The 25,033-nt window shown below is 49.8% G+C and overlaps 1 protein-coding gene across 1 annotated transcript in view; it reads right to left on the bottom strand.

The window, feature by feature from the left end:
• Hivep3 (HIVEP zinc finger 3) overlaps positions 1-25,033 on the bottom strand; it is a 315,153-nt gene that overhangs the window by 61,680 nt on the left and 228,440 nt on the right. Inside the window, 1 exon segment of the mRNA XM_032899121.1 lies at positions 6,076-6,272. The gene's annotated coding sequence lies outside the window, so the exon portion shown is untranslated.

Consider the following 25,033-nt stretch of genomic DNA (forward strand, 5'->3'; position numbering starts at 1 on the left):
CTGCTTATCCACCTGCCTGCCCATCTGCCAGGTACCCTGAACCCCCTATGCATTTCCAGCTGCTGCACCCTTCAGCCTCTCAAATTCATTATGCTTGCACAAAACCCACCTTTCACCTCCCTGTCTATTCCTTCTCCATCAGTGGCTCTTCCAGGGTCACCTCCACTCGAGCCCACAAGAGGGAGCCTATTCCAGAATCAGCATGTCCCATGTCTGCAGTTATTAACAGTGTAGCCCTGGGTGAGTCACCTGTTCTACCTGAGCTTGGCTACCCTTCTCTGATCTCCGTGAGGATTCTTCATTCCGCCCTCCCCTAACATCAGTCTGGCAGGCAAGGCCCACCACCCACCTCCTATGGGTGACACTGATCTGAAAAATGCTATCAGTCAACATCTACAGGAAACAAATACCTGTGCCTCTGGCCCCTCCCACTGCAGCCTCCTAGCCCCTAAGATGGGCCTGAGACCTGCCTGTTGAAGAAGGACCTAGGCAATTCTGGAGTGTGTGTGTATGGGGGGGGGGAGATGGCCACCTGTGCACAATGCTTGGAGAAGTTGTGACTTACGAGACAAAGCTGGAACTCCTTAGTACTCTTCTGCACTGGTGTCTGCTTGTCTCTAAGGATGCCAAAGGAAACATGGCTGCTTTTTATGAAGACACACTAAGTGTTGCTACTGTGTACCTGGAATGAGCCAAGCCCTTTACATTATGTTTCTTGACTTGATCCCCACAGGAGCTGCTTGGCATCTGCACTGCTGTCTCTGTGTTTGACACAGCACAGAGAAGTTAAGTAGCCTGCCCAGTGACACACAGCTAGGATGCAAACCCAGTGGTCTAGCTTGGCCTGGGACCCCCATGCCACGTTCTAGGCCTTCAGATTGAAGCGCATTTGCTTGTTGACAGAGTCTCTAACACCTCCTGGAGAGCCTACGGAGCACAGCTGCCCGGAAGGAGACCTACCCCGTGTCCAGTCAGGCCAGGGGTGGGAAACGGGAGTGGAGTTATTTTGGAGAAGCGACAGGAAAAACCACGAAGCTTCCTACCTGTCCTGTTTTGCCCCCGTCTGTCCTGGGAAACAAGGCTGTCCCTCTCTGAGATAAAAAGGTGTCTCTCCCCACACAGTGGCTTAGAGAGCAAAGGCTAAGCTTAGCACACGTTGGTTATTTTTAAAAGACCATATAAACAAACCAGGCTATGTAAATAAGAAAAACATGAGGTCATTTCTTCAAAACCTAAAAACGTCTTTTCTACAGGGAGGGGTATACTCGTTAGTCCACAGTGTCCCAAGCCACCAGGCCTGACCCTCCCTCCCTCAGAACCATGGAGGCAACAGTAGCTGGTCTGGAAGTCGGGACTCCTGGTTTTTATTCCAGGCTGGTGGGCTTTTGCCTAAATGCTTACACCCACTGCCCAACCCACTGTACCACCTCCTCCTCTTCTGGACCCTGACACCTGTTCCTTTGTCATTTACAAACCACCCACATCCACAGACCTTTTTATTCAATGACCAGAGCTCACTCACCACCCCCTAGAAGCCTTTGCAGCATCCACTGGGTGTTCAGAGGCAGCAGAGCCACCCCATCCAGAGGCTCTTAAACCTGCATGTGTAATCAGAGCAGACATGAAGGCAGGGCTCCCCAGAACCTTGTGGCAAAGGTTCCTAATGCCCTGACACCATGGAGTAAGGGGGAGGGGGCAAGGGATAGAAATGCAGACAGAAGGAACAGCTTGGGAACTCTGAGGGAAGTGTCCCTTTCCCCCCAACACAAATGACCTGCTATAGAGCCACTGGGACCCTGGCAGCCATATCAGAAGACACTGTTAATGTCCCCATTCTTCTCTCTGTGCATTGTCATCTGTCCCCACATGCATCTGCACCTTGCCCTCTGTGCAGACAGCTGTAAGTCATAAAGGCGCCTGGAGAGCTTAACTTTAGAGACATTAGAAGCCTTGATAGGAGTCACAGGGCCTCTGGTGTTGCTGGAGGACTGTTTGTGGCAGAGACTTGACTCTCTGCCCACTGCTCCCAGGATATCCCCACTCCCCTCCTCTACCTCTCCTTCCTTTCTCTTGGGCTTCCCAACAGGACACTCAGCATCCCTGACTCCTCCATTATCCTTAAGCAATGGGACAAGAGCAGCCAATTCTTGCTGAGGACAGTCTTCAGATTGTGTTCCACTAAAGCCCTTCAGAGGCGGCTCTCCAATCACTACAGCATGAATCTGTGCTAAAAATACATTTTGGCTCCTATCAGCACTGTAACTGAAAGTGGACCAGTTCTAACACGTTCCCCATTGCATTACAGCACTGGGAAAGAGTCACCAGCTTAGGTCTGGGATAGACTTTGGAATGGGGTCAGGGAAGATGGACCTATGAGTTTGAGCTCTTTCCCGGGTGACTTTGTTTAGCTGGTTAGATTCAGGACTGAATCTATAGGTTTGAAAACCTACTCCGGCAGTGACAAGGGACAGCACCACCAGGTTAAGCTCCCAAGTATAGGGAGTGTGGGCTTCCCATCCAAATGGCATTTGGAACAAGAAGGAATCCAAGCAGCTGTTAGATACTGTTGATGATGCAAGCTGGTGCTCCCCTGTAGTCCTCCTGGAATGCCCCACAGCACAGCTAAATATGGGTACACTATCCACAGTGTACCCTTAGATCTTGCTATCAAAAATGATTTAGGATGCTCTTTGTAATTCTCTCTCTCTCTCTCTCTCTCTCTCTCTCTCTCTCTCTCTCTCTCTCTGTCTGTCTGTCTGTCTCTCTGTGTGTGTACATGTATGTGTATGTGTTAAGTATGCAGAGGCCCTAAGTGGGTGTCATCTGTCTTCCCTGATACTTCCCACTTATTTTTTGAGGCAGGGTCTCCCCCAGAATCTGAAACTTGCTGAGTCTGCTGAGTGTAGCTAGCCATCTTGCCAAGGGGATTCCCTGCCCTGGCTTGCTTCACAGGTGGCCACATATCTGCCCAGCGTTTTACATGAGCGCCGGGACTCTGAACTCTGGTCCTTGTGCCTTTGGGACAAGTGATTTATCCATCTCCCAAGCTCTCAGTTCCTTAATTCCTAATCCTTACCAACCAACCAAGACAAGAGAAGGCAGCATGGAAGCTGCAGCTGCTAAGTGAGACCGCGGATGCCTAGGCCAGAGGTCAGTGCAGTATCTGAAAGGCCAGAGAGTATTACTCAGACTTTGGGGGTAGATGGACTGAGGCAGCCAAAGGTGCATGGAATGAACAGCGTGCGTTTCAATAAAGCTTAATTTATACAGTGAGGTGGTGGCCACAGGTCTTAGCTTGTGGATCCCTGGTCTAAAACGTCCAAGTTTTTGTAAATAGAAGCATAGTTTATCTGTGAATTTTCATGATAAATCCATTTTAAAGATTGAAAATTTTAAAGATGAAAGAATAAACTTGCTCTAACCTGATTTACACATCACCACTTCATACAAGATTCGACATTTTAAATGGGTTCTAAGACAATGAAAATTTGAAAACCACTGGCAGCAATGTTTGCTGGGAAAACATTTCCCAATTCATTTCCATGTTAGCTTTGGCCTCCAGCCACTCATTCAGAAATCACCTTATTCTGGAGAAGGTCCCAGGTTAGGTCTCTCCTGAGGAGACCTCCTGTTATCTTGCCCTTAATGACTCCAGGTGTCCCCAGGCCACTGGATCCCTGGCGTGACGGAGGCTGCACACACTGCACACCTGCCGTCCCAGCCCTTCATCCTTCATCTGCATAGATGCCACATAGCCCAGCCCACTTCCTGGTGGCCCAGCTGTGCCCATGATCTCCTGGATCCCCCAGCAGCTCTGAATCAGAACGCCATTAATCACCATGCTTTCTTCCCCTGAGAGCATGCAGGAAGGGGAGAGGCCAGATTTCTGGCTAGAGCCAGGGCCCATTTCCGGCTGAGCAGGGCTCCCTCTGCAGATTGCCCCACAGCTGTCAGAGCCCATGTAGACTACAAGGAATTTGGGCACGAAGTAGGGAAGGGTAAATGCCAGGGTTGGGAGAGTCCCAGGTGGTTCCCAAACTCCCTGTATTCCTCAGAGCTTTAGTTCTAGGTTACTCAAGAACCTGTGACCAGACCGGACTGGACCGGACAGGACCACTGAGACTGCTAGTGGACAAGGACCTCCACCCTCAACACACAGTTAATTGTCACATGCACAGTTGAAAACAAATACAAAATCAATAGAGCAGATGGTGCTGCAGAAGACTAAGGAAGGGGACTCTTGGTGATGGGGTTGTTCAGTCATAACGAAACGCTCACTGCTAGAGGAGTAACCGACCCTACAGCCTTTTCTTCGGAAGCATTTCAATAGAAAAGAGAGTTGACTCATTGTAGACAGAGTTTCTACCCCTGCGAGCTGTGGGACTATTTTTAAATTACTGAACCTCTCAGTGCTCAGTGTCCACCCATAAGTATTTAAAAAGGGACAACAAGGCCAGCTTTACTAGGATTTTTTTCTTTTTCCTTTCAGGACTTAAACTCATCTATGAAGTACCTGGCCTTGTGTACAGAGAGGACCAGTCCCTGCACTTTAGGGTCTTGTGCTGTACCAGGTGGTACAGGACAGCAGATCTGTCACGGGGTAAGTGGTGGCTGAGTTGCCTGCACCGTGGTGGGGGGTAATAGGAAGAACTTCCAAGTGGGTGGTCCGTATTTTAATAATGCCTCATATGTATGTTTGTGGTGCCCCTGTGAGGCAGGTACCACCTTCTCTTTCGTTGCAAGAGAAAAAACAGAGACAAGGGAGAGGGAGCTTCAACAACATGCTTCCAAAACCATAAAAAGTGTAATAAAACCAGTAACTGTGAGAGCTGGGATTTGAACTCAGGGATAGCCCCAGGTTCAATACCACTGCACAGGTTCTCCATCAAAACAAGGCTCAGGTAGTTAATTCTTCTTGGGCCTTGGGGATTCTTCTGCCTTCACAGGACAATTCTGGTCAGGACAGGCATGCTGGGCTAGGTATGCTAAGGAGCTGCTGACTGAAACCAAAGCCCATCTACCCACATCCATGAGCTACAGCAATGCTGTCCATGAGGTGACTTACATCACCGGCCCCAGCTCTGCACAACGAGAAAATGCCCACTCTGACCAGAGGGGACGAGCAGGCCAGGTGGGAAATCATAGGTTTTCACAGCTTTGACATCATAACTGAGCCCGTAGGGTAATCAGAAGACTGTGGAGAATTCCTAGAGCCCCAGAAGGCAGCTCCCAGGACCCACCCCAGAATTCAAACATAGTGGGTCTGAGGGTATATATTCGTAACCTCATTACTGAGGATGGCTGAAGCAGAAGGACTGTGAGTTCAAGGCTAGCCTTGGCTAATAGAGTGTGATGCTCTCACAGGGAAGGATTCCAAATGCAGATCCTCATGTCCCTAGTGCTTAAGCCAGATGACGCAGGTATTCTGGGGAGTTCATGTTTCCTTCCTTTTTGAAACCAGGTGTCTTCTCCTTCAACCCTATCAGTTCCTTGGATGATGATGATGATGACACATTTTGTAGCAAACAAAACACCCTAGGATTTAACCCTCAAAGAGCTTCCAATGCCACACCCCCACCCACGTCACAGCCTTGGAGACTCCTGAACTCCAAGATGAAGATACACATACAATCACATATAAGGGCCCAGGGACCTCACTCACCCATGTACTCAGTCCCTGGAATTTGGAACTCTCCAGGTAATCATGAGAGGCCAGACCTGACATCCTTCCATGCCTCCTGGTGGGGGCTTTATGACAGGGCAGACTGTAGAGGTAAGTAGGGCGGTAGGATGGGGTTGGGGGAGAGGCCTGGGTCCTTGAGAGACATTGTTGTGTCCTTTAGCAGGGGTGAGGTGGAGACTGAGTGACCAGTGTGAGGGGCAAGGTGTCACTTTAGGGAGATGACATGGGAAGCCTGGAAGTCCTAACCAAGGTGCCAAGGAATTCCAGACCAGCTCTGTCAGAGGTCAAGGAAGGCAAGGACAGGTAGCAATGACCACTCTCCAGACAAACTTTTAAGAGGAGAACACAGCCAGCTAAAATGGCAGTCGGCAAGCTAGACTGACGCTTCTTACCTGCGCTGCAGGCACCACTTCCGGTGACCAAAACTGAACCGCTGCTCTCTCTGGAAGCCAGCGTTCATGTCCACTCCTGCTGCAATGCCTCTGCTTACGCACTGCTCCTTCCTGAGGGAGGGACAGTGTGCCTGGTCAGTGGCTCTCGAGAGTCTCCCATGAGCTACTTCAAGGCAGCTTGGTTTGTGCCTCTGATCCTACATGAGTGGGCAAGATGGAAACCATGGTCAGAGAGTTTTCTAGATCAATTTTAGGTACAGAACAATCCCTGCTTTATCCCAGGAGGCCCAAGCCTTGAACCCTCCCCAAGCTGCATTTTTGTCCCATGTCCCCTCAGGGAGATAGTGGGTGCAATGGCTCTGGGATGACACGTTGCACATTGGTTTGCCCCATGCTGAACTTTCTTGAGCCTCATCCTTTCAGGCAGGTGGATGGTTCTGGTGGATGACTAGAGTCTGGGGTCTGTGTCTGAGCACCCTTGACCTTGAACGGGCTTGAGGAAGTCTACTTTAAAGGTGGAGTTTTCTGTTGGGTCCTAGATGAGGAAGTTAGAGAGACTGGCATCAGTCAGACTCTAGGAACCCTTGCTGGCCTGAATATAGAAGGGCCATGTGGGAGGGAAGGACCCAGAGGCAGCTGCTGGCAACTTAGAAGGAAACCAGCAAGAATACAGAACCTCAGACCCCCAACCACAGGGAATCAGGTTACATTAACCCAAGAATGAGACTGGAAAGTGTAACACTCCTCAGAACAGGGTTGAGTCCTCAGTTTACCCACACCCAGTGCCAACCTAGGCAAACTGCAGGTGTGATTGGGTGCATCTGAGGTGAGGTGACATGGTTATAGTCTAGGGACCTGTAGAAGCAAGCTGACACATGGGTATGGCACGCAATCACTAAACCTGAGGGGTCTGCTAACCCAAGAGAAAACCAACATGTCTGGAACAGTGTGGGGGTATGGGAGTCCATTGTGGTTCCCTAGTGACTAAATAAAGTGTTCTAGACAAGGGGAGCCTGGGGCAGGACGGGAGCTCCGCGGTGGTTACGGAGCAGATGGACGGCTGAGCAAGTGCTGTGGTTCAGGCACCAGAGTAACAGGATGTCGTCAGGCTCGGACCAGCACGCTCAGAGGAAAGCACTTCTTAAGGCCGAAAACCTGAGTCGTTTAGCTGTGTGCAGCATAGCACGTCCTAGGCATGCCATGCTCTTTGGACCGCTGGTGTGTCTGCTTCTGATGGTGTGGTGTGATAGCTGAGAGTGTGGTCTCCAGGGTTGGGGATTTGGCTCAGTGGTAGAGCGCTTGCCTAGGAAGCGCAAGGTCCTGGGTTCGGTCCCCAGCCCCGAAAAAAAGAAAAAAGAAAAAAAAAAAGAGTGTGGTCTCCAAGGCTCTGATACCCTAGGTTCTGGTCCATGTCTTTCTCTTTGTGACCTCCGTGGTGTGTGAAGTTGATGTGTATGAAAAGGAGGCTGAGAACGGTGAGGGCTTCTCGAGCTTTGGTGAGTCACCGTGCATGCAGTGCCGAGAACAATGCCCGGCACGTGGCACAACCCACATAATTGCCACGGACTCTGTCCCAGAGCCGAGCGTGGAAATGTGGAGTAGCCTTCACATAGGCCTGTGGCATTGCCCTCTTGCCTGTCCTCAGCACCATGCTTTGTGAGACCTTAAGTCCTTGGCAACCACTCCACACAGCTGACTGCTCTAGAACACAGAGGTCACCTGAGGTCCTCAGTGTCCCCTCCCACCACACCTGCTGCTGTTCACTTGACAGAGTGGCACTCGCTACCACACAAGAGAGAGGATTGGCTCTGTGGCTCTCAGCGGTGATTTGTTTGAGTCAGCCAATGGAGGCTCCAGACACTGCACAACTTTGCCATGTCTCTCAACTCCACGTCTTACCTCCCAGTCCACTGCGAGTATTAAAAAAAATAGGGGTAGCTGCTATCTTCCACTGAGACCTCAGAGCACCCACAGACCAGGTCCCACCTCCAAGCCCTCCTCAGACTGTTTTAGAACTCACGCCCCTCCCTGACAGCATTTCTACCTGGTCAGAGGCTCTTCCCACTCAGCAAATTCCCACCACACTGGATATGAGGTCCACCGCCCACGGGACCCAACACCCACTTGCTACAGTTCTCTTGAGATAAGCAAGCGTCCTCTGTGCAGATACCAGGAGCTGAGAGTCCCTCCAGATGGTGTGACGTTCAGACAGGTTTCCTCTGAGTCATATGCAACCCGTAGCAGACCTCTCCCCCACAGCAGTGTGTGACAATTCTTTTTAGAACCCAACATGGTTGTTCATTCACTTAATGGGTCCAGCTGGCTAGCAGTTGCCAAAGACAGAAACTGGACAAGATTTGGCCCTTGTTTTCAGAGGAACCACAGTGGAGTCCATTCTGATGGTGTCTGGATGTGGGGGTGTTTCAAACACAGCGCTCGAACCTCCTGAATGGGGACCATCAGGAAACTGCACACTGAGGAGTAATGACTGAGGTAGGAGTGAGCAGGAAAAGAGGTTTGCCAGAGGAGGGGGCAGGATTTGAGCTGGCAGTGGACTGAGTTTATGAGATGGTTCATGAGTTAACTTGCTTGGGATGAGGGGTGTGGCTTGTGGAGGACCTAGGATGAGCCAAAGCGTGGAGGCCATTGTCATCCTGTCACCAGCCGCTCACAGTCTTCCTCAGTAGCTAGGCTACGTCTGTATTCTAGTCACCCGAGAATGTCGTCCCCAAGCCCCAGGTTTCTAGATGACAAAGAGGGCTCAAGGGTCTGCCTCTTCTCCCCCAAATGCCACTAAATCAAAAAAAGAGACTATACAGATTGGAAGTGATCCTAAGTCACACCAGCTGGCCAGAAAATCTGAGGATTCAGAGGAGTGGGAACCATAGAAAGCCTAATCGCACCTCACCATTGCTCCAGGTGGTCACAGGAAAGGCCCACCCCAAAGCGGAGGAAATCAGCTCCGACCTCAGCGTCTCCAAAGGGACCAGTGTGGATGGGAGGGAAGCACTGTATGACAGAGCCACACACCCACCTTCACCCTTTACACCTCAGCGAGTAGCTCTCGCTGGGGCAGGTGGCATAACAGACTTCACAGAAACTTCTGAAAAGATCCATCCTCTTCTCAGCACCTTACACAGTAAGTTCCTGAGATTCCCTCCTCTGGCCTCAGCACTCCATGCCTGCTGTTTCTGCCAGTCACAGGTGGTTGTGTGACTTACGCAATCTTGAGCCAATCCTCAGCAGAGCCACCCCGCCTCACCCTCACACACTCCAGATGCACCAGGGCTCTGTGGAGCTGCTGTGCTCCCTTCCCAGATCAGGGAGCACCTCAGCTTCCACGAATACCATCTTGAGGAGATTGGAAAAGCTGGCATTTGAAAGTCTCTGTGCACAAGTTGAGAGCCTATGCTGATATTTGTCCTGGTTTGCTTTCTGTTACTGTAATAAAACACTCTGAACAAAAGCAACTTGGGGAGGAAAGCATTTATTTCACCTTGGTCATGGTTTATCATTAAAGGAAGCTAGGGCAGGACCTCAAGGCAGGAAGCTGAAGGCAAAAATATGGAGCAGAAAACCCTAGCTTGCTGTGTGCCTAGCATTTCTCCTCCCTACCTAGGGATGGTGCCACTCACAGTGGGCTGGGCCCTCCCGCGTCAAATCAAGACAGTCTCTCACAGACATGAACGGGCTCATCTGACCTGGGAAATTCCTCAACTGGGGTTCCCTCTTCCTTGGTGAGGTTGTGTCTGGTTGAAAATAAGAACTGAGCAACACACACGGGATTTCATATCTCCTACCCTGACTGCCAGTGGGTTACAGGGTAAAGACGGAGAGGCTGGAGGGAAAACAAATACTAAAACCCCTGAGATCCACTGCTCAGTCAAGGTTCAAATAGAGAGAAATACTAAAATCAGAGGTTACCTCCTATCTTTTCTTTAAAAGTTACCCAAGGAATTACTCCAGCAAAACAAAACAAAACAAAACAAAACAAAACAACAAAACAGGTATCAGAATAAGTCATTCAAAAGAGGACAAGGTGGGAGACTAGAAAACAGGAGCTTTACAAGCAGAGTGTGTGTGGTGACTTCTAGATGGATGTCTGCCAGGCTGGGGACGCACTGCTGGAAATCAGACACTTACTCCTTCATATGAACACACGAGCATGTTTCATTTATGGGTATTTCTAAAGGAAGAAATCAGACAGACTTCTTAACTGCCAAGCATGGGAGAGCGAGCAGGAACAAAGATTATTCAATATGGCAAGAATCGGGAAGACTAAGGCTGTCGGGAAGGAAAAGGGATAACAGACGAGAGACGTGAGGAATGACATCAGAAGACAGCCAAGCACATTAACAAATTCAATAATGCAAATAGATTTGATTATCTTATCCTAAGTTCAGAGACCAGGATGTAAAAGAAAATATAAACCCAGCCATATATTTGGAAATAGGACACTCAAACTGATGAAGGAGATCTGAGAAATGGGGGAAATGGTTAAACAGGCAAGAGGTTTAATAGAGCCCTGGCGGGTCACCTTGCAGAATGAAGTAGAAATACAAGGCAGAAAAAAGTAGGGCATTTTGTGTTTGCTTGAAACCTCTTTCCACAAGAAGGTACAGGCCACGAGCCTGGCCTTCGCCCTCATGAGACAAATGAGGTAATGTAATCATGGAGCCATGGGGCAAGCAGGGGTATCATAGAGCCTGGACTCCTATGATCTCAGCCCCAGGGGGTTGAGGCAGGGATTGTGAGTTCAAGGCCAGCCTGGATGAACTACAGGGAGAGAGAATGAATGTCCTGGGTGTCACCTGTGAGTGTGGACAGGACACGAAAAGAAGCTCAGGGAAGACACAAGGATAGAGTCTGTCAGCTTCCCTTTAAACAGACCCCAGACACAGGTAAATGCCTTTTGCTCAAATATGGCAAGAGAACTCCATTTCCAAAGCGTGTAAGCATTGCAGACTCCGAGAACAGCTCTCCGGGCAACAGCCAGAAATCTGGGCATAGAAATCAAACAGCAAGTCAGGGGTGCACAAGGTGGTGCTGAGACACTTTCTAAATGACTTGAATAAAGGGGACATCAAGACCGAAACTCTAAGGGGGGGAGAGAGAGAGAGAGAGAGAGAGAGAGAGAGAGAGAGAGAGAGAGAGAGAGAGAGAGAGAGAGAGAGAGAGAACACATTACTGTTTGGAAGGTTGTAGGCACAAGCAACGCTGTGCTCGGAGAAAAGGCAAGCCTCAAATGCTTTTGTGACAAGAGGAGAGGAGAGAAGAGAGGACAACAGGACGCAGGTTAAGGATTTTACTAGAGTTGAAGTGGTGGCACACACCCTGATCCTAGGCACTCGGGAGGAGGAGACAGGGGGATAGCAAGTTTGAGAGCAGAACAGGCAACTCAGCAGAGCGCTATCTCAAACCTCAATAAAAGGCACTGGGGTTGGGATTGCGGCTCAATGGCAGTGTTTGTCTAGCCTTCCTAACACTGTGACTCAGTAATACGGCTCCTCAGTTCTAGTGACCCCAGCCATAAAATTATCTTCACTGCTTCTTCATAACTGTAGTTGTGCTACTGCTATGACTACATAGTGTAAATATCTGTGCGTTCTGATAGCCTCGGGCAACCCCTGTGAAAAGGTCGTTACCCACAGGTTGAGAACCACCGGCATAGGATATGTAAGGCTTTGGGTTCAATTTCTTATACTGGAAAAAAAAACCCAACCAGAATAGCCCAAAAGGAAGAAATGAATAAAGTCCAAAGTAAAAATAAGGGGAGAAGCATGTGAAGCAGCCACCAGCAGCCACACACGCGATGTCATCCTGTGCCCTGACATCGTGGATGGACACCGTGACTGCCACCAGCAAACAAGGCGAGGAGTGAAAAGCAGAGTCAGACAAAGCGCTGAGAAAGATGACACGGATGCACACATGCGAACTTTCAAGACGTAAGAGAACTGGAATAGAGCTTTTTATGTTGACGACGTCAGTTTGAAAACTGACGATATTCTAGGAAATGACATTACACAAAACTGGAAGGAGAAGGAGAAACACCGAACCAACCAATAACCATAAGAGAAGCTGAGGGGCCACCGAAGAGGGGATCCCTAATTGCCAGAGAAAGGATGGAGTATTCAAATAAAGGGAACAGTTCACTGTGTCCCCTCACTCACTAGGTACCCTGGAAGTGCCTGTGATGTGTCGGACACTCTTCTAGGTACTTCCAGCACCATAAAAATAAAAACATAGAAGCATCGTAAAACAGAGAGGGGCCTGGCCTTTCTGGAGCTGAGCATCCAGTCAGATGAGGAGAACAAACAGATAATGACGTAAGTAGCATGGGGAGTGGTGGCTGAGTGCCAGGAGGGAAGCAAACAGCAGAACGGCACCCGAGAGCAGGCGGGGTTCCCACACCGAGTATGCCCGATGGTGACACTGATCGAAGCTATAAACTAACCAGGTGTCTTGGGTAGAGTTTCCAGTGCCACGGTAAACACCAAGGCCAAGAGCCACCTAGGGAGGAAAAGACTTATTTCATCTTACGGCTCCTAGGTCACACTCCATCACTGAGGGAACCCGAAGGCAGGAACTGAAGCAGAAGCCATAGAGGGACACTACCTACCCGCTTCTCCCCATGGCTAGCTCAGCCTGCTTTCTGATATAACTCAGGACCAATCGCTTGCCCAGGATGGCACCATCTACAATGTGCTGGGCCCTCACACATTATTCATTAGTCAAGAAAATGTACTCCGGACTTGCCCACAAGCAATCCGATGGAGTCATCGTTTCAGCTGAGATTCCTCTTTCTAGGTAAGTTGACTCAAAACCGACCAGGATACCAGGCATAGTGGCATGTGCCTATAACTTGGGCACTGGGGAGGCTGAGGCAGGACGATCCCAATTTTAAGGTCATCCTGGGCTATGTAGTGAGGCCGTATCTGAAGTCCCACACAAATGGACACAGCGCAGAAGCAAGCCTGTGACAAATGCCAAGGCTGTTGGGATATTTGTGTAACGATGTTGGAGAGCAGCTTCCAAAGCCCCAGTTAGACGTCAGCACTCTTTAAAGGTCAATACATTTGACTATCCAACACATTAAGTAACCGTGTAACAGAAGACCCCCACCCAGTCCCCAACAACAGTTTTTTTTTTAAAAGAAAGTAACAAATTATAAAAATATTTGCAGATTTTTGGATTCTTAAGGTTTAAGTCCTGTGATTCTGGAGAAAAGAAAGGTTAATGTCCCACTACTTGCTCCACCAGCACAACTCTTTTACCAGAATGTTCCTTATTTGGGGATGGAATGCTTGATAACAAGATAGGCGCTGAGATACTTTGCAGCACATAAAAAAGGGTCATGACCCATAATATATATCAAGCACCTACAATAAAGTAAGTAAAAGCAGGGAATAAAACCCAGAGAAGGAATGGACGGAGCATCATTTGAGCAGTAAAGGTGCCCAATAAAGCATGCAGATGTGCTGGTCTCAGTAATCACTACAGATGCACCACTAAAGGTCACTGTCCCTCCCCCTCAACAGTGAAGAAACGCAGTGAAGAATGACGGTCACCTTTGGGTGTTGGAGACTCAGAGTCAATGGATGTATCAAATGCCGCTGGAAGGTATGTGTTAGGGGAACTTCTCGACATGTCCCCCACAATGCATGTTGGCTCTGCAGCCCCAGAAGTGCACACAAGTCAATACCTCGAAACACATGCATAAACACACGTATGTGAAGGGTTGGTTGGACGGCACCGTCTTGAACAATTGAAGGTGGTGGAAACCGCCTTCATAGCCATCAATTGCTTTCGTAAGTGAATGATGATTAGTTCACCCAGCTAGCCATTGCTAGATAAATACATTCTCTTAGTGAAAGACAGACATATTCTGCAGTCACAGACTTTCCTTGTGACTTTGTGTGCACGTATGAGCAACAACACTTCTTATGGAGGTTCCCTTGATCTTCCTGTGGGATGGAGGACACTCTGCCTATTTTCCATATGACCCTGGGAGAGAGGTGAAGAGGTCAGGGTAGGAGATGAGTCTCAGTATGTCTGCTTTTGGGTTCTGAACATCCTGGGATAATAACAAAGTCTCTCTCTCTCTCTCTCTCTCTCTCTCTCTCTCTCTCTCTCTCTCACACACACACACACACACACACACACACACACACACACGCAGCTGGGAACCTAGGAAATCATGGATGATATCTGTCAGCATGTCCTGGGCTGGACTGTGGCTTGGGTGGGGTCTGGGACATGAACATTTTCTCACACGCATCTCTACACTGATCCTTTAACTATAAGCATGTTTTGCATGTGTGTGTGTGTGTGTGTGTGTGTGTGTGTGTGTGTGTGTGTGTGTGTGTGTGTGTGTGTGTGTGTGTTTGAGACAGAGTGTCTCAGGTAGCCCAGGCTGGCCTAGAACTTGCCATGTAGTCAAAGGTAGTTATGAACTTCCGGTTGTCCTATCTCTACTTCCTGAATACTGGCATTGCGGTGGGTGACACCTAGAGCAGTATGTATGCTAGGCAAGCGTTTTACCAACTCAGCCACATCTCCAGTCACACGTCATACTATCACAATTTAAAAGTGGTTCAAAAATGTAGAGACAGTGGAGTGGGGTGGCCCAGAGCTGGAGGTGGGGGTCAGGGAATAGAGATGAAGAGTTGCTCGTTAACGGGTCTAGATCTGTGGTTTGACAAGGTGGTGTCATGCAAGCAGGTGGTGGTGGCAGATGTACAGCAACGAGATTGGATTTAACATCCCTGGATTGCACACTTAAAATGGTTAAAACAGTAAATCCAATCTTGGGTGTGTTTCACCACAATAAAAACGAATTGAAAATAAGCTACGTGTCTTCTCTGAAGAGAAGAGCAGAGCACCACAGCGCAGGCATAGGGCTAATGCTGCTGGACGTTAGGGCTGACGTCCCTGTGGCTGAAGGTTCTGCAGGAACAGCCTCTGTGGCCTGCAGCACAAGGTCTCTGGGGGCTGGGGTGAGGTCAGACAGCTTGGCTCTGCCTGGGGCCTCACAGCTCAATCTCAGGGAAGATGAAGGCTAGTGCTAAGGCCCTGACCACCCTTTGAAGAGGACATGTTCAGGCAGTGCCAGCTGAATATGAATGCATGGGTCAGGGAACAGGGAAATGGATCTTTCTGATTTCGTTTTTATTTCCACTACTGTGGTCTGTGGGTCAATGAGATGTGGAAATCTAAGACACAGGGACACACACACAAGATCAGTAGTGGATCATGCCAGGCTACAGGCACCTGGGAGAAGTAAGGGGAATAATGGCATAACTCATTTACCACAGGATATGAAAGTAGTGAGGGATAGCCTGGGATCTGCACTGATGGCAGCAGGATGACCCAGGTTTATTCCTGCTTTCATCCATTAACAGTTGCGTGGCCCCAGCTGAATTGTTTAACCTCTCTGAACTGTACTCTCTTCCTGAGTTAAAGAGAGGAGCCCTCCTGTTGTATGTCTCTTCATTGGTGATAGGAGACATGCACCAACAGACCCAAGGCCAGTGAGCCAATGAGCATGCTGTGGTGCCTACCCTACAAGAGCATGGGTGACTCTCTAGAAATGGCAAAACTGGGAAGTCTCCCCTTGAGTATGTGAGGCTCTCAAAAGTGAGAGACAGGTCATGGGACTCTGCCTGACACAGATCTGTATGCCAGCAAATGCTGGGGGAGGGTGGGTAAGCAGGAGGGAGACAGAAAGAGGAATGTGCAGGCCGAGTGAATGGATCCCACCATGTTGTGAGAAATGGGGAGGGGACGAGACCTCAGGCTCCATACTTCCACAGGAGAACAGGCTTTTGGCCTCCAGGTCCTGTGAGGGGAAAGGGTAGGGGCATCAATTGCACTTGGTGGGGTACAGACACCCTAAAACCAATGATTGCACAGGCTGAGGAGAAGGAGTGACACTGTGGGCTGAGACCGGAAGAGCTGCTCCCTGCCCTGCCAGCCATCTGCAGGCAGTCCTCTCACTGGAAGGCCCACACATCTGCAGGCGGTCCTATCACTGGAAGGCCCACAGGACTGTGCTATGTGCATTCACAGGAGAGCGAAGGAGACACTTCCCCTGCCCGAGGCCCCTGGGACACCCAGAAAGGAAGTAAGCTGATCCAGCCGAGTGGCTTCCACAAAACACTGCTGCCCTGGCTGGAGTTCAGAGATGCAAAGGTAAAGGGGACATAGCTTGCCTCAGGACATCAAACAGCTAGTTGGGAACCTGGGCAAGGAAATTACCAGGCAGCCTGTTCCTCCACGGAGCTGCAACATCTCCTGTCCACAGAGGCTGAAGCCAGGGGGAGGACCAAACCCACAGGTGCTGAGTCTGTGTCAATGCTGTCCTTAAATGGATGCCACAGAAGGGCTCTACTTCACATCTGTCAGCTGAAGAAACTGAGGCTGAGCTGTGAGCAGCCTTCCATGGCAGAAGGCTCTGACATTGAATAATTAGCTGTTCTCAGGTCGTTGTCACTGTCTGGCCTCAGATACGTCATTTCACACCTCAGTGTCTCAATATGCTCACCTGGAAAATGGAAGCAATAGGGCTTATCTGGACTGGCATCGGATTTAAATAGCACAGTGTCAATTCTCCGGAAATTGAGGCCTGCCCTTCTTCCTCTTTTGGTTATTTCTGACTTTCAAGCTTTATGCCTATCTATAGAGTTAGTCTTGCAATAGAATAAGCTAGAAATCTCACAACAATATCACTGTGATCTAGTCACAGGGAGAAGGGACACGGAGACACAGCACACAGAGCACACAGCATGCACACACACACACACACACGAATAAGAGAGAGAGAGAGAGAGAGAGAGAGAGAGAGAGAGAGAGAGAGAGAGAGAGAGAGGAAGAGAGAGAGAGAGGCAGAGAAAGAGACAGAGGCAGAATGAGGGAGAGGCAGAGGGAGAGAGACAGAGGAAGAGAGGAGAGAGAGAGAGAGGAAGAGACAGAGAGAGAGAGAGAGAGGAGAGAGAGAGAGAGAGAGAGAGAGAGAGAGGAAGAGACAGAGAGAGAGAATATATATGTGCACACAGAATGACTGTGGGAAGCAGCAGGGACTGGGACCTTCTGTGCTTGCTCAATATCTGCTAAGAAGACTGCAAAGTGTGAGCATGATTTTGGAGGAAGAATGACCCTCTTCAGCCACAATAACCTCTTTAGCTCACAGGGGAAGCCTAACAGTAACCAGGCTCTCTGGGGATCTTTCCTAGCCTCTGGCCTAGGAACCAGGCTGCCCCCATTCTTAGATCTGATCCCCCTCCCCTCCTAACCAGCTCAGGGTCTCACACCCAGGTAAGGCCATGCCTCTGCTACAGAGCAGAGCCACTAGGCTGCAGTGGCCCTTCCCTTGTCTGGCCTGGTGGCTCTGAGAGTGGCACTTTTTTTCCAGAGGGTGTTTCCACTACCTCAGTGATTCGCATGGTCCCCAACCCTGCTGGCTGGTTTTCTGTCAACATGACACACGCTAGAAAGGAGGGAGCCTCCACTGAGCAAACGTCTTAAGATCCAGTTGTACGGCGTTTTCTTAGTGATCAATGGAGGAGGGCCCAGTCCATTGGGAATGGTGCCATCCCCGGGCTGGTGGGCTGGGGTTCAATAAGAGAGCAAGTTGAGAAAGTCATGTGGAGCAAGCCAGTAAGCAGTACCCTTCTATTACCTCTGCCTCAGCTCCTGCCTCCACCTTTCTGCCCTCTTTGAGTTCCTGTCCTGACCTCCTTTGGTGATGAACGGTGAGTGATATAGAAGTGTAAGTCAAACACTTTTCTCCTAACCCTGCCTTTGGTCACTGTGTTTCATCACAGCCATAGAAACCGTAACTAAGATACCATCTACATACCTGCTCCAGCTTCATTATCAGTGAGGCCCTCAGCTTTGTGGGGCCTGTCACACTTTATAGGGAGCAAGAAGGCTTTTGTCCTACCTCGGGAGCATCCTGGGGCAACCCTCCTGGCCATCCCTGGCCCTGACTGCCACTCTTCATCTAGTAGTAGTTAAAACATGGCTGTAGTTTGAATCTACACTCTTCTACTTCCAAGCCCAACATCTCTGGACCTGTGATAGCTCACTTGTAGAGAGGGTGGAGAGTCAGGGCCTACCCAGCTGCGTCTGGGAAAGCCGTCTATTACTTCATCTGCAGAGAACACTTAGTGTGGTACCTGGCCCAGAGCTTCGATGAGAGTCCATGACTATGAACAGAAGCACTTGAAGCCAGCCTGGCTCAAACCCCAACACTCACCCTGCACTGAAACCAGCACCCAGCAGCGTTTGAGCTCCTTACCTCCTAGGTCATCCTTTGCATGGTCACATAGACCATGCCACTCTCTGATGCAAATTCTCTACTGGCCTTTAAATGACACATTTTCTCCTAACACTTGGATGCTTCTTACCTGCACACCAGGATGTCCTGGGTGCCAATCATCCTGACTCTTATCTGGGCCATTCTCTTTGCTCTGTGTCTCTGTAAATAAAGCCACCCTATGTAGCCCAGGCCAGCCCAGATCACATATACCTCTTCCACTCAGCCCCAGAACTTCCAGGCTCTTGTCAGCAGTGATGGCCCCGCTGAAGACATGGCCTACTACTGCATTTACCTTCCCTAGCCTGTTGTGGAACACAGTGTGTACAGATGCTGCGGACACAGCAGATTCGCTCTGCTGTGTTTGAGAGCGGGATTCGGAAGCCTGTGATTCACGGCTGCTTCGCTCAGAGCCTTAAGCAGAGCTGCAGATAACGAGTGAGTGACTAGACACTGAGTTCTGGTAATTGACCATCCCTGGGTAACAAGAAAGAAATCTACAGGTGAGTGGATGAGGACGACTCGATCGCTCAGCAGCTTCTACTTGTGCCTGTTCAATCCAGCAGACAGACAGACAGAGGTGTAGTGAGTCTGGGATCTGCCTGCCTGTTTCACTGAGTTCTGCAGTTCAGGACCAGGAGGCCTTATGCAGTCAAAACTCTGTCTGTCGGCGTTGGGCCCCAAGATAGACCAGGTGACTGATGTCTAGAAGTCCTGGACTACCCCCCCCACCACCACCAAAATCACCACTTTCTAAGCATAACTGGTTTCTCAGAAAACTCACTCTGACTCTCAAGACTATCAGGTCCTTTCCACTTCCTGCTACCTTCTTGGAAAAGCCTCAACACCTCCTGCCTCACCCCTGATTTCCATGTCTGTGTTGCTCGGCCCGCCATGCTGTATCAGGTGTGGTTCTGTATCAAGACTTCCTGAGTGCCGTGCTCCTCAGGCATTTCTGAAGTCTCTGAACTTCCCAGGAAGGTAATAGAGCATCTCCCACCTCTATGTCCTCCAGCCCTCATTGCAGACCGTGCAGGGCTGTCTTCCTTCAGACAGCGGGAGCTTGCAGGACGGGAACAAATGTCAGTGTCTGCCCTACCTGAGCCCCATGCCCAGTGAGCACAGTGTTTGGTACGAGGCAAGTACTGAGCGGCTGACAGTGGGTTCTCACCACAGCTCCCTGGCTTGCTTACCAGTGTGCTGCCCGGCATTGCCCTATTTGGACCTCACTTTCCAGACGCAAGTGCCAGGCAGGCAGACATGCTAGCCCTGTATGTGCACTGTCCACCTGGACCAAGGGATTTCCTAGGGCATCTGTGCTCCCTGAGTCCTGACCGTTACAAAGGCAGCGGGACAGGTAGTGTCTTTGTGTTGGCCTAAGGGTCTTGGAGATGGGCAGTTCCTGGAGCAGGGAAGGGAAGCTGAAGGGGATTCTCCACTGGTCCCTCTACAGGAACCTCCATGCTCTGGTTTCCCTTTGACCACCAAGACTGGATTGACCAGCTCCCTTCCTTTTAAATCCTTTCTAGGTGCACCGGGCTGGCTTCTGATCTGGCCAGGTCTACTTATCCTTCTCTAAACTTGCAGAACTATGGGAGAGCACAGAGGGTCGGGATGGAAGAATGCACCTGGGTCTGACTGCAACACTGTCATGTGACTGAGAACAAATCATGTCTACCTGTAGGCCTCCGTTTCTCCATATGCCAACCCAAAGACTTGAAAAGTCCATCTCTAAAGACCCCTTCAGTTCTAAGTCCAGGGGCTCACTGGCAAGTCAGCCTAGAATAATCAATGAGCCTCAGGTCTCCAAGAGAGAGACTGTCTCAAAAACAAGGTGGACAGCTCTTGAGAAATACATCTGAGGCTTGTTTCTGGCCTCTACATATATGTACAACACATGCACATACACATACATACATGCACACACAGAACAGAGTGAGCTGTGGGCTGCTATATTCCTAGAATCAGGCTTCTTCTAGGCCTGGTGCTCCAGAGTCCAGGGAATACTGTGAGCTGGGCTCCAGCCAGCACAGGAAAGGAGCCTTTATTGCTGAATACACCTTTCTGCCATCATAAGTCTCTGAGCCTTTGGTCTCAAGCCAGGACAGGTAAAGCCCTGACCCATAGGCAGAACAATACTGGTCCTCCTGGTACCCAGGTCCTGCTGGTGACAAGGCTTCTCCTGGAGGATGATTGACCACACGTAATCTGACCACTGAACAAGGAGATGAGAGTCAAAGTCCAGAAGAGAAGGGAAGGTTTCAGCTTGGTTGTCACAGCTGTCTATGATCTTGGACTATAATGCTTTATGGCTGTACCAGTCTTGTGCTCCAAATAATACTATATACTCCTCATGGCTGCCCCATGTCACCTGTATATGCCCAGTCTGCACAACCATTCACAAGGAGTGGCTTCCTGACCATCCTCCACAAAACGTTTATCCCCACTGTAATTCAATCATTGCATAATTACTAATTCTCTCCACAGAATAAAAGAAAAAAATCTCAGGGGAAGGCCAGGTCCTGTTTGTCTTGTTCCCAAGCCACAGCCCTGCCCCCGACACAGTATTAACAGGAATAGATGCTCAATAAATTTGACTTGCTTAATAAACTCATTCAGACATTATCACCCAGGCATTGAATTTAAAACTAGGTCTGTCCTTGGGTTACACCCATGCTGTGGTCCCAGATCTCTTGCTGCTCCTCCCATGACCTTGAACCAAGCATTTCTATCTGGACCTCAGTTTCCTAATCTATAAAATGGAACACAGAACTAACTTTGTATGCCAGATTTTCATGGCCTGAGAGTAGAATGCCTCTTGGAGTTCTGTACCCATCCCCCGCTAACCTTGCCTGTTACATGACCCTGGGGTTCATGTTTCCTAGGTCCCACCTGTGCCTGGGGGGTAAAAGAAGTACCCAACAAGGCAAGGCCAGAAGGGTCTCAGTCAGCCCAAGAGCTACATACCACTGTTGGAAGATGAGCTACAACTCCTAGACTTCAAAGATGAGGAGTTTATACAAAGTTGCTGGTCTCCAGCCTCTAAGGAGGAAGGAGGTAAGGACTCAAAGCAGCCCAGGCAGCCAGTGTGCAGGGCTAACCCTTATACATGTGCATCCACCCATGTACACACCCAGCCAGCAGACACACACACACACACACACACACACACACACACACACACACACACATACACACACACGAGAAGGGTAAGTGACCGGGAAAGGACAGGATGGACCTGGAGAGTGAGCAAAGATCTATCTGCACTGTGTGCTTACAGCAGTACTTGCCCAGGGCTCTAGAGCACTGTGTGCTCACCAAGAGAACTTGTACCCAGGAGTGAGTTCCTGGGCAAATTCAGGCCCCCAAGAAGCAAACAAGCACATGCACAACTTTGTCCTGGGCACAGGAGGTCCTCTCCCCATCACAGGCTCAGCTCCTTGTCATTTGAGTTGTAGAGGTTGCTGGGATAAGACATCTTAATGGGTTGGTATATGCTAACGGATGACCCAAGGTTTCTGGATGGTGGGATTCTAAAACGCAACTCACTGTATCGAAAATCAAGGCGTCAACAGGCCCTCTTTAGAACTTCCAGGGGAGAATGTATTTCTTCACCTCTTACAGCAGAGAATTCCCTCTCATCTTGGATGACACCCCCATCCCCACTAAGGGGTCAGTGGAGTCTTTCACACTCTGTATTCTCCAGATGCTACCCATAGGTGTTGGTCCCATGATAACCTATACATTTGTATAATTAAAATATTAATTTAATACAATTAAAATGTAATTCAATACATATATTTAAAGGACCCATGTGAATATACCAGGTTCACACAGGTAATCCTGGATAATCTATTTCACAGCTGATTTCTAGCTCAACTCCTCTTTGGCATAACCAACTTATGAGTCTGGGGGGTGTGGTGTGGACATCTTTTCACAGAGCGGGGTAGCCTTCACTCCCAGACAGCATAAGTTCAAGAGGAACGGATCCTAGGATGAACAAGCAAGAGAGTGGGTGGGTAGGTAGCAGGAGGGAGACAACAGGGATGTGTGTGTGTGTGTGTGTGTGTGTGTGTGTGTGTGTGAAAGCATTTCTGTTCTGGACCTCAGAACACACACACACACACACACACACACACACACACACACACACACAGTGTGTGGGTGCAACAGCAGCGACTATGGCTTCCCTACTGTCTTCTCGGCACACATCATCCTTCCAAACTTCACTGTGTTTCCACACTGAGCTGGGCACACAGTTTCCACAGAGACTATAGTAGCTGAGCAGAGCCAGAAATAACCCCAACGAGGTGAAAAGCATCCCTGCCCATCCCTTGCCTCCCTACTTACTCCTCCCTCTACCCCAGGGGACAGGTCCCACTGGAGGCCCTCTCCCAGGCTTGGGAAACAGTCCTCTGCAGCCTGGCTCCATGGGAGACGATGCAAGGGCAGTGATTGGTACCCAAGGATCAGGCTGCTGGGTGGAGTCTCCTCCCTAGCTGCAACCTCTACCAGGTTCCAACTGTTTTTTCTCTACCTTCTTGCTACAAACTACTGAGATATGGTTCTGATCTTGTGCCCAACTAAGGTCTGGGGATGGACCTGGGCCACCATCTGGGACTCACAAAAAGCCACAGCCAGGGAGCTGTTCTTCCAGTGGGTCCTCAGCTCCACCTCTATCCTGTGCCTACCCTCTCTTCCAGTCTTGAGAAGCTTGTCTGCAAAGCTCAGCAAATCTTTCCTCCTCCCAGGCTCTTCCTGAGAACCAGAGTCCCCGTTGTAAGGCTGAGCACACATGCAGTACTGTTCTAGATGGCCCCAGGAGTGCCCCACCACTGTTTGATTTCTGACACCCCACATCCAGTTCAATCGAGGACATGAACGCCTGTGTCCTGAGCTGGGCTCATGCTAAGGAGTTCTACATGGCTTATCTAGTCCTTACCTGGGAGGAATGAGACTGAGAAATAGAGAATGGAGAAGAGAAATGGTCAGGTCACACAGCCTTCTCCCTGAGTAAAGCCCTGAGGCTGCAGCTACAGAGCTACCTCGGGGAGGAGGGGTATGAGGGTGGAGGTGTGGGGGGTGGTGAGGGGAGGAGACACATTGGCAACAATGAAAGAAGCCAATGAAATATTTCCAATTTGTTCCCTGTAAAGCCACAGGCTACTCAAGATACCTTCAATTCTGCCTCTCGGTTATATGATGGGAATTCAGTGTAGGATTTTATTTTAACAATAGTTAAGGATCTGAGGAGGTTCCACTATTTAAAACATCAGGAGATAGCCACCCTTAGCTCACATCCATGCTAAGCCAAGGCTCAGAAAGGGAATAGAATTGCGCTAAGTCAAGGTGAAAGCCCCACCTGTTTCTCTTCCAGGGAAACTCCATGTGGAGCCCCCTTTGGCCTTTCTTGCTGCAGCTTAGAATCCAGGCTGCTGTGCCTCCCATTAGATACCCTCCTAAGTGCTGTATACTAGGTGTCCTCAGCTCCCACAACTCAGGCTCCATGACCTTGTCTGCATTGTTAGGACATCTGTGTGGAGCAGCAGGTGCATCTGTGTATATGAGCCTGCTCTGACCAGTCATGGGCAGTGACTACACAGGGATCACAGGCAGCAGTGCCAGGCCCTGGGTCGCTGCTCCCGGTCAATGGAAAGAGCTCTATATTTAGAATCAAAAGCCTCAAGCAGAGTCCCATTTCTGCTGCTCACCACTCTGTGGCCTCGAACCGCCCACCCAGCTTCTTTGAGTCTTTACTCTGGGGGGTGAAAATGTTTCCGGTAAGAAGAGGGAATGGGTTCAAATGAGGTGACCAGTGTGGATTGTCTGAGTCTACGGTCTGAGCCTGCCACTGTGGGGCACAGTCCCCGGGCCATAATTCTGTTATAGGTTGTGGATGGTCTATGCTAGAAAGCACTCAGTGTGTGTTTGCTAAAAATCACCCATCTGCAAACATCTGCTGAGCTACACATGGCTACAGGAAGACATGGGCTGGGGGAAGTAAGCAATTTTCTCCAAATACATTTCCTGTGAGGCCCGAATGCTGGGAAGAGGGTTGGGGCTTCTAGGATGGGTAGCAGGATGCAATGATAGTTCCTTCTCCAGGGCCTCTCCGGTCAACTAGGGAGAGCCCTGACAGGAGGGCCATACCCTGAGGGGCTGGGTCAAAGGCAAGCAAGGGAAGCAGGATCCTGGGAGCGAGTCCAGAGCCCAATCCCTCCAGCATCTTCATGGAGACAGGAAAGAAAGAACTGAAAATATGCTCATTAAATCTGCATCTGGCACCCGGCTTGGCAGGGTTGCCAAAATTCTGTAAGACTAGAATTAAATTAGCAAATTGGAAGTCGAATGATTTTAAGCAGGCATGATGGAATTCATCAGGGCCAGGTGGAAGCTGGTGGGGGAAGGGGACCAGGAAAGCCCACATCCCCGGGGGCTGGAAAGCCTGGCTGTGAACAGAAACAGAGAAGAAACAAGCCAGACATGAGCGGCATGACTGAGGTTCACCCTGGGCATGTGGGGTGACAGAGGGGCTACACTGCAAGGTGGGAGAGACAGGAGGCATGGCTAGATACTCCCAGGAAGGGGTGGCCGGATGGCAGGCTTCTCACAATGAAGAAAGGAGCCTTGGGGCTGTCTAGG

This window comes from Rattus rattus, chromosome 1 (assembly GCF_011064425.1).
Source record: "Rattus rattus isolate New Zealand chromosome 1, Rrattus_CSIRO_v1, whole genome shotgun sequence".
NCBI classification, from domain to species: domain Eukaryota; kingdom Metazoa; phylum Chordata; class Mammalia; order Rodentia; family Muridae; genus Rattus; species Rattus rattus.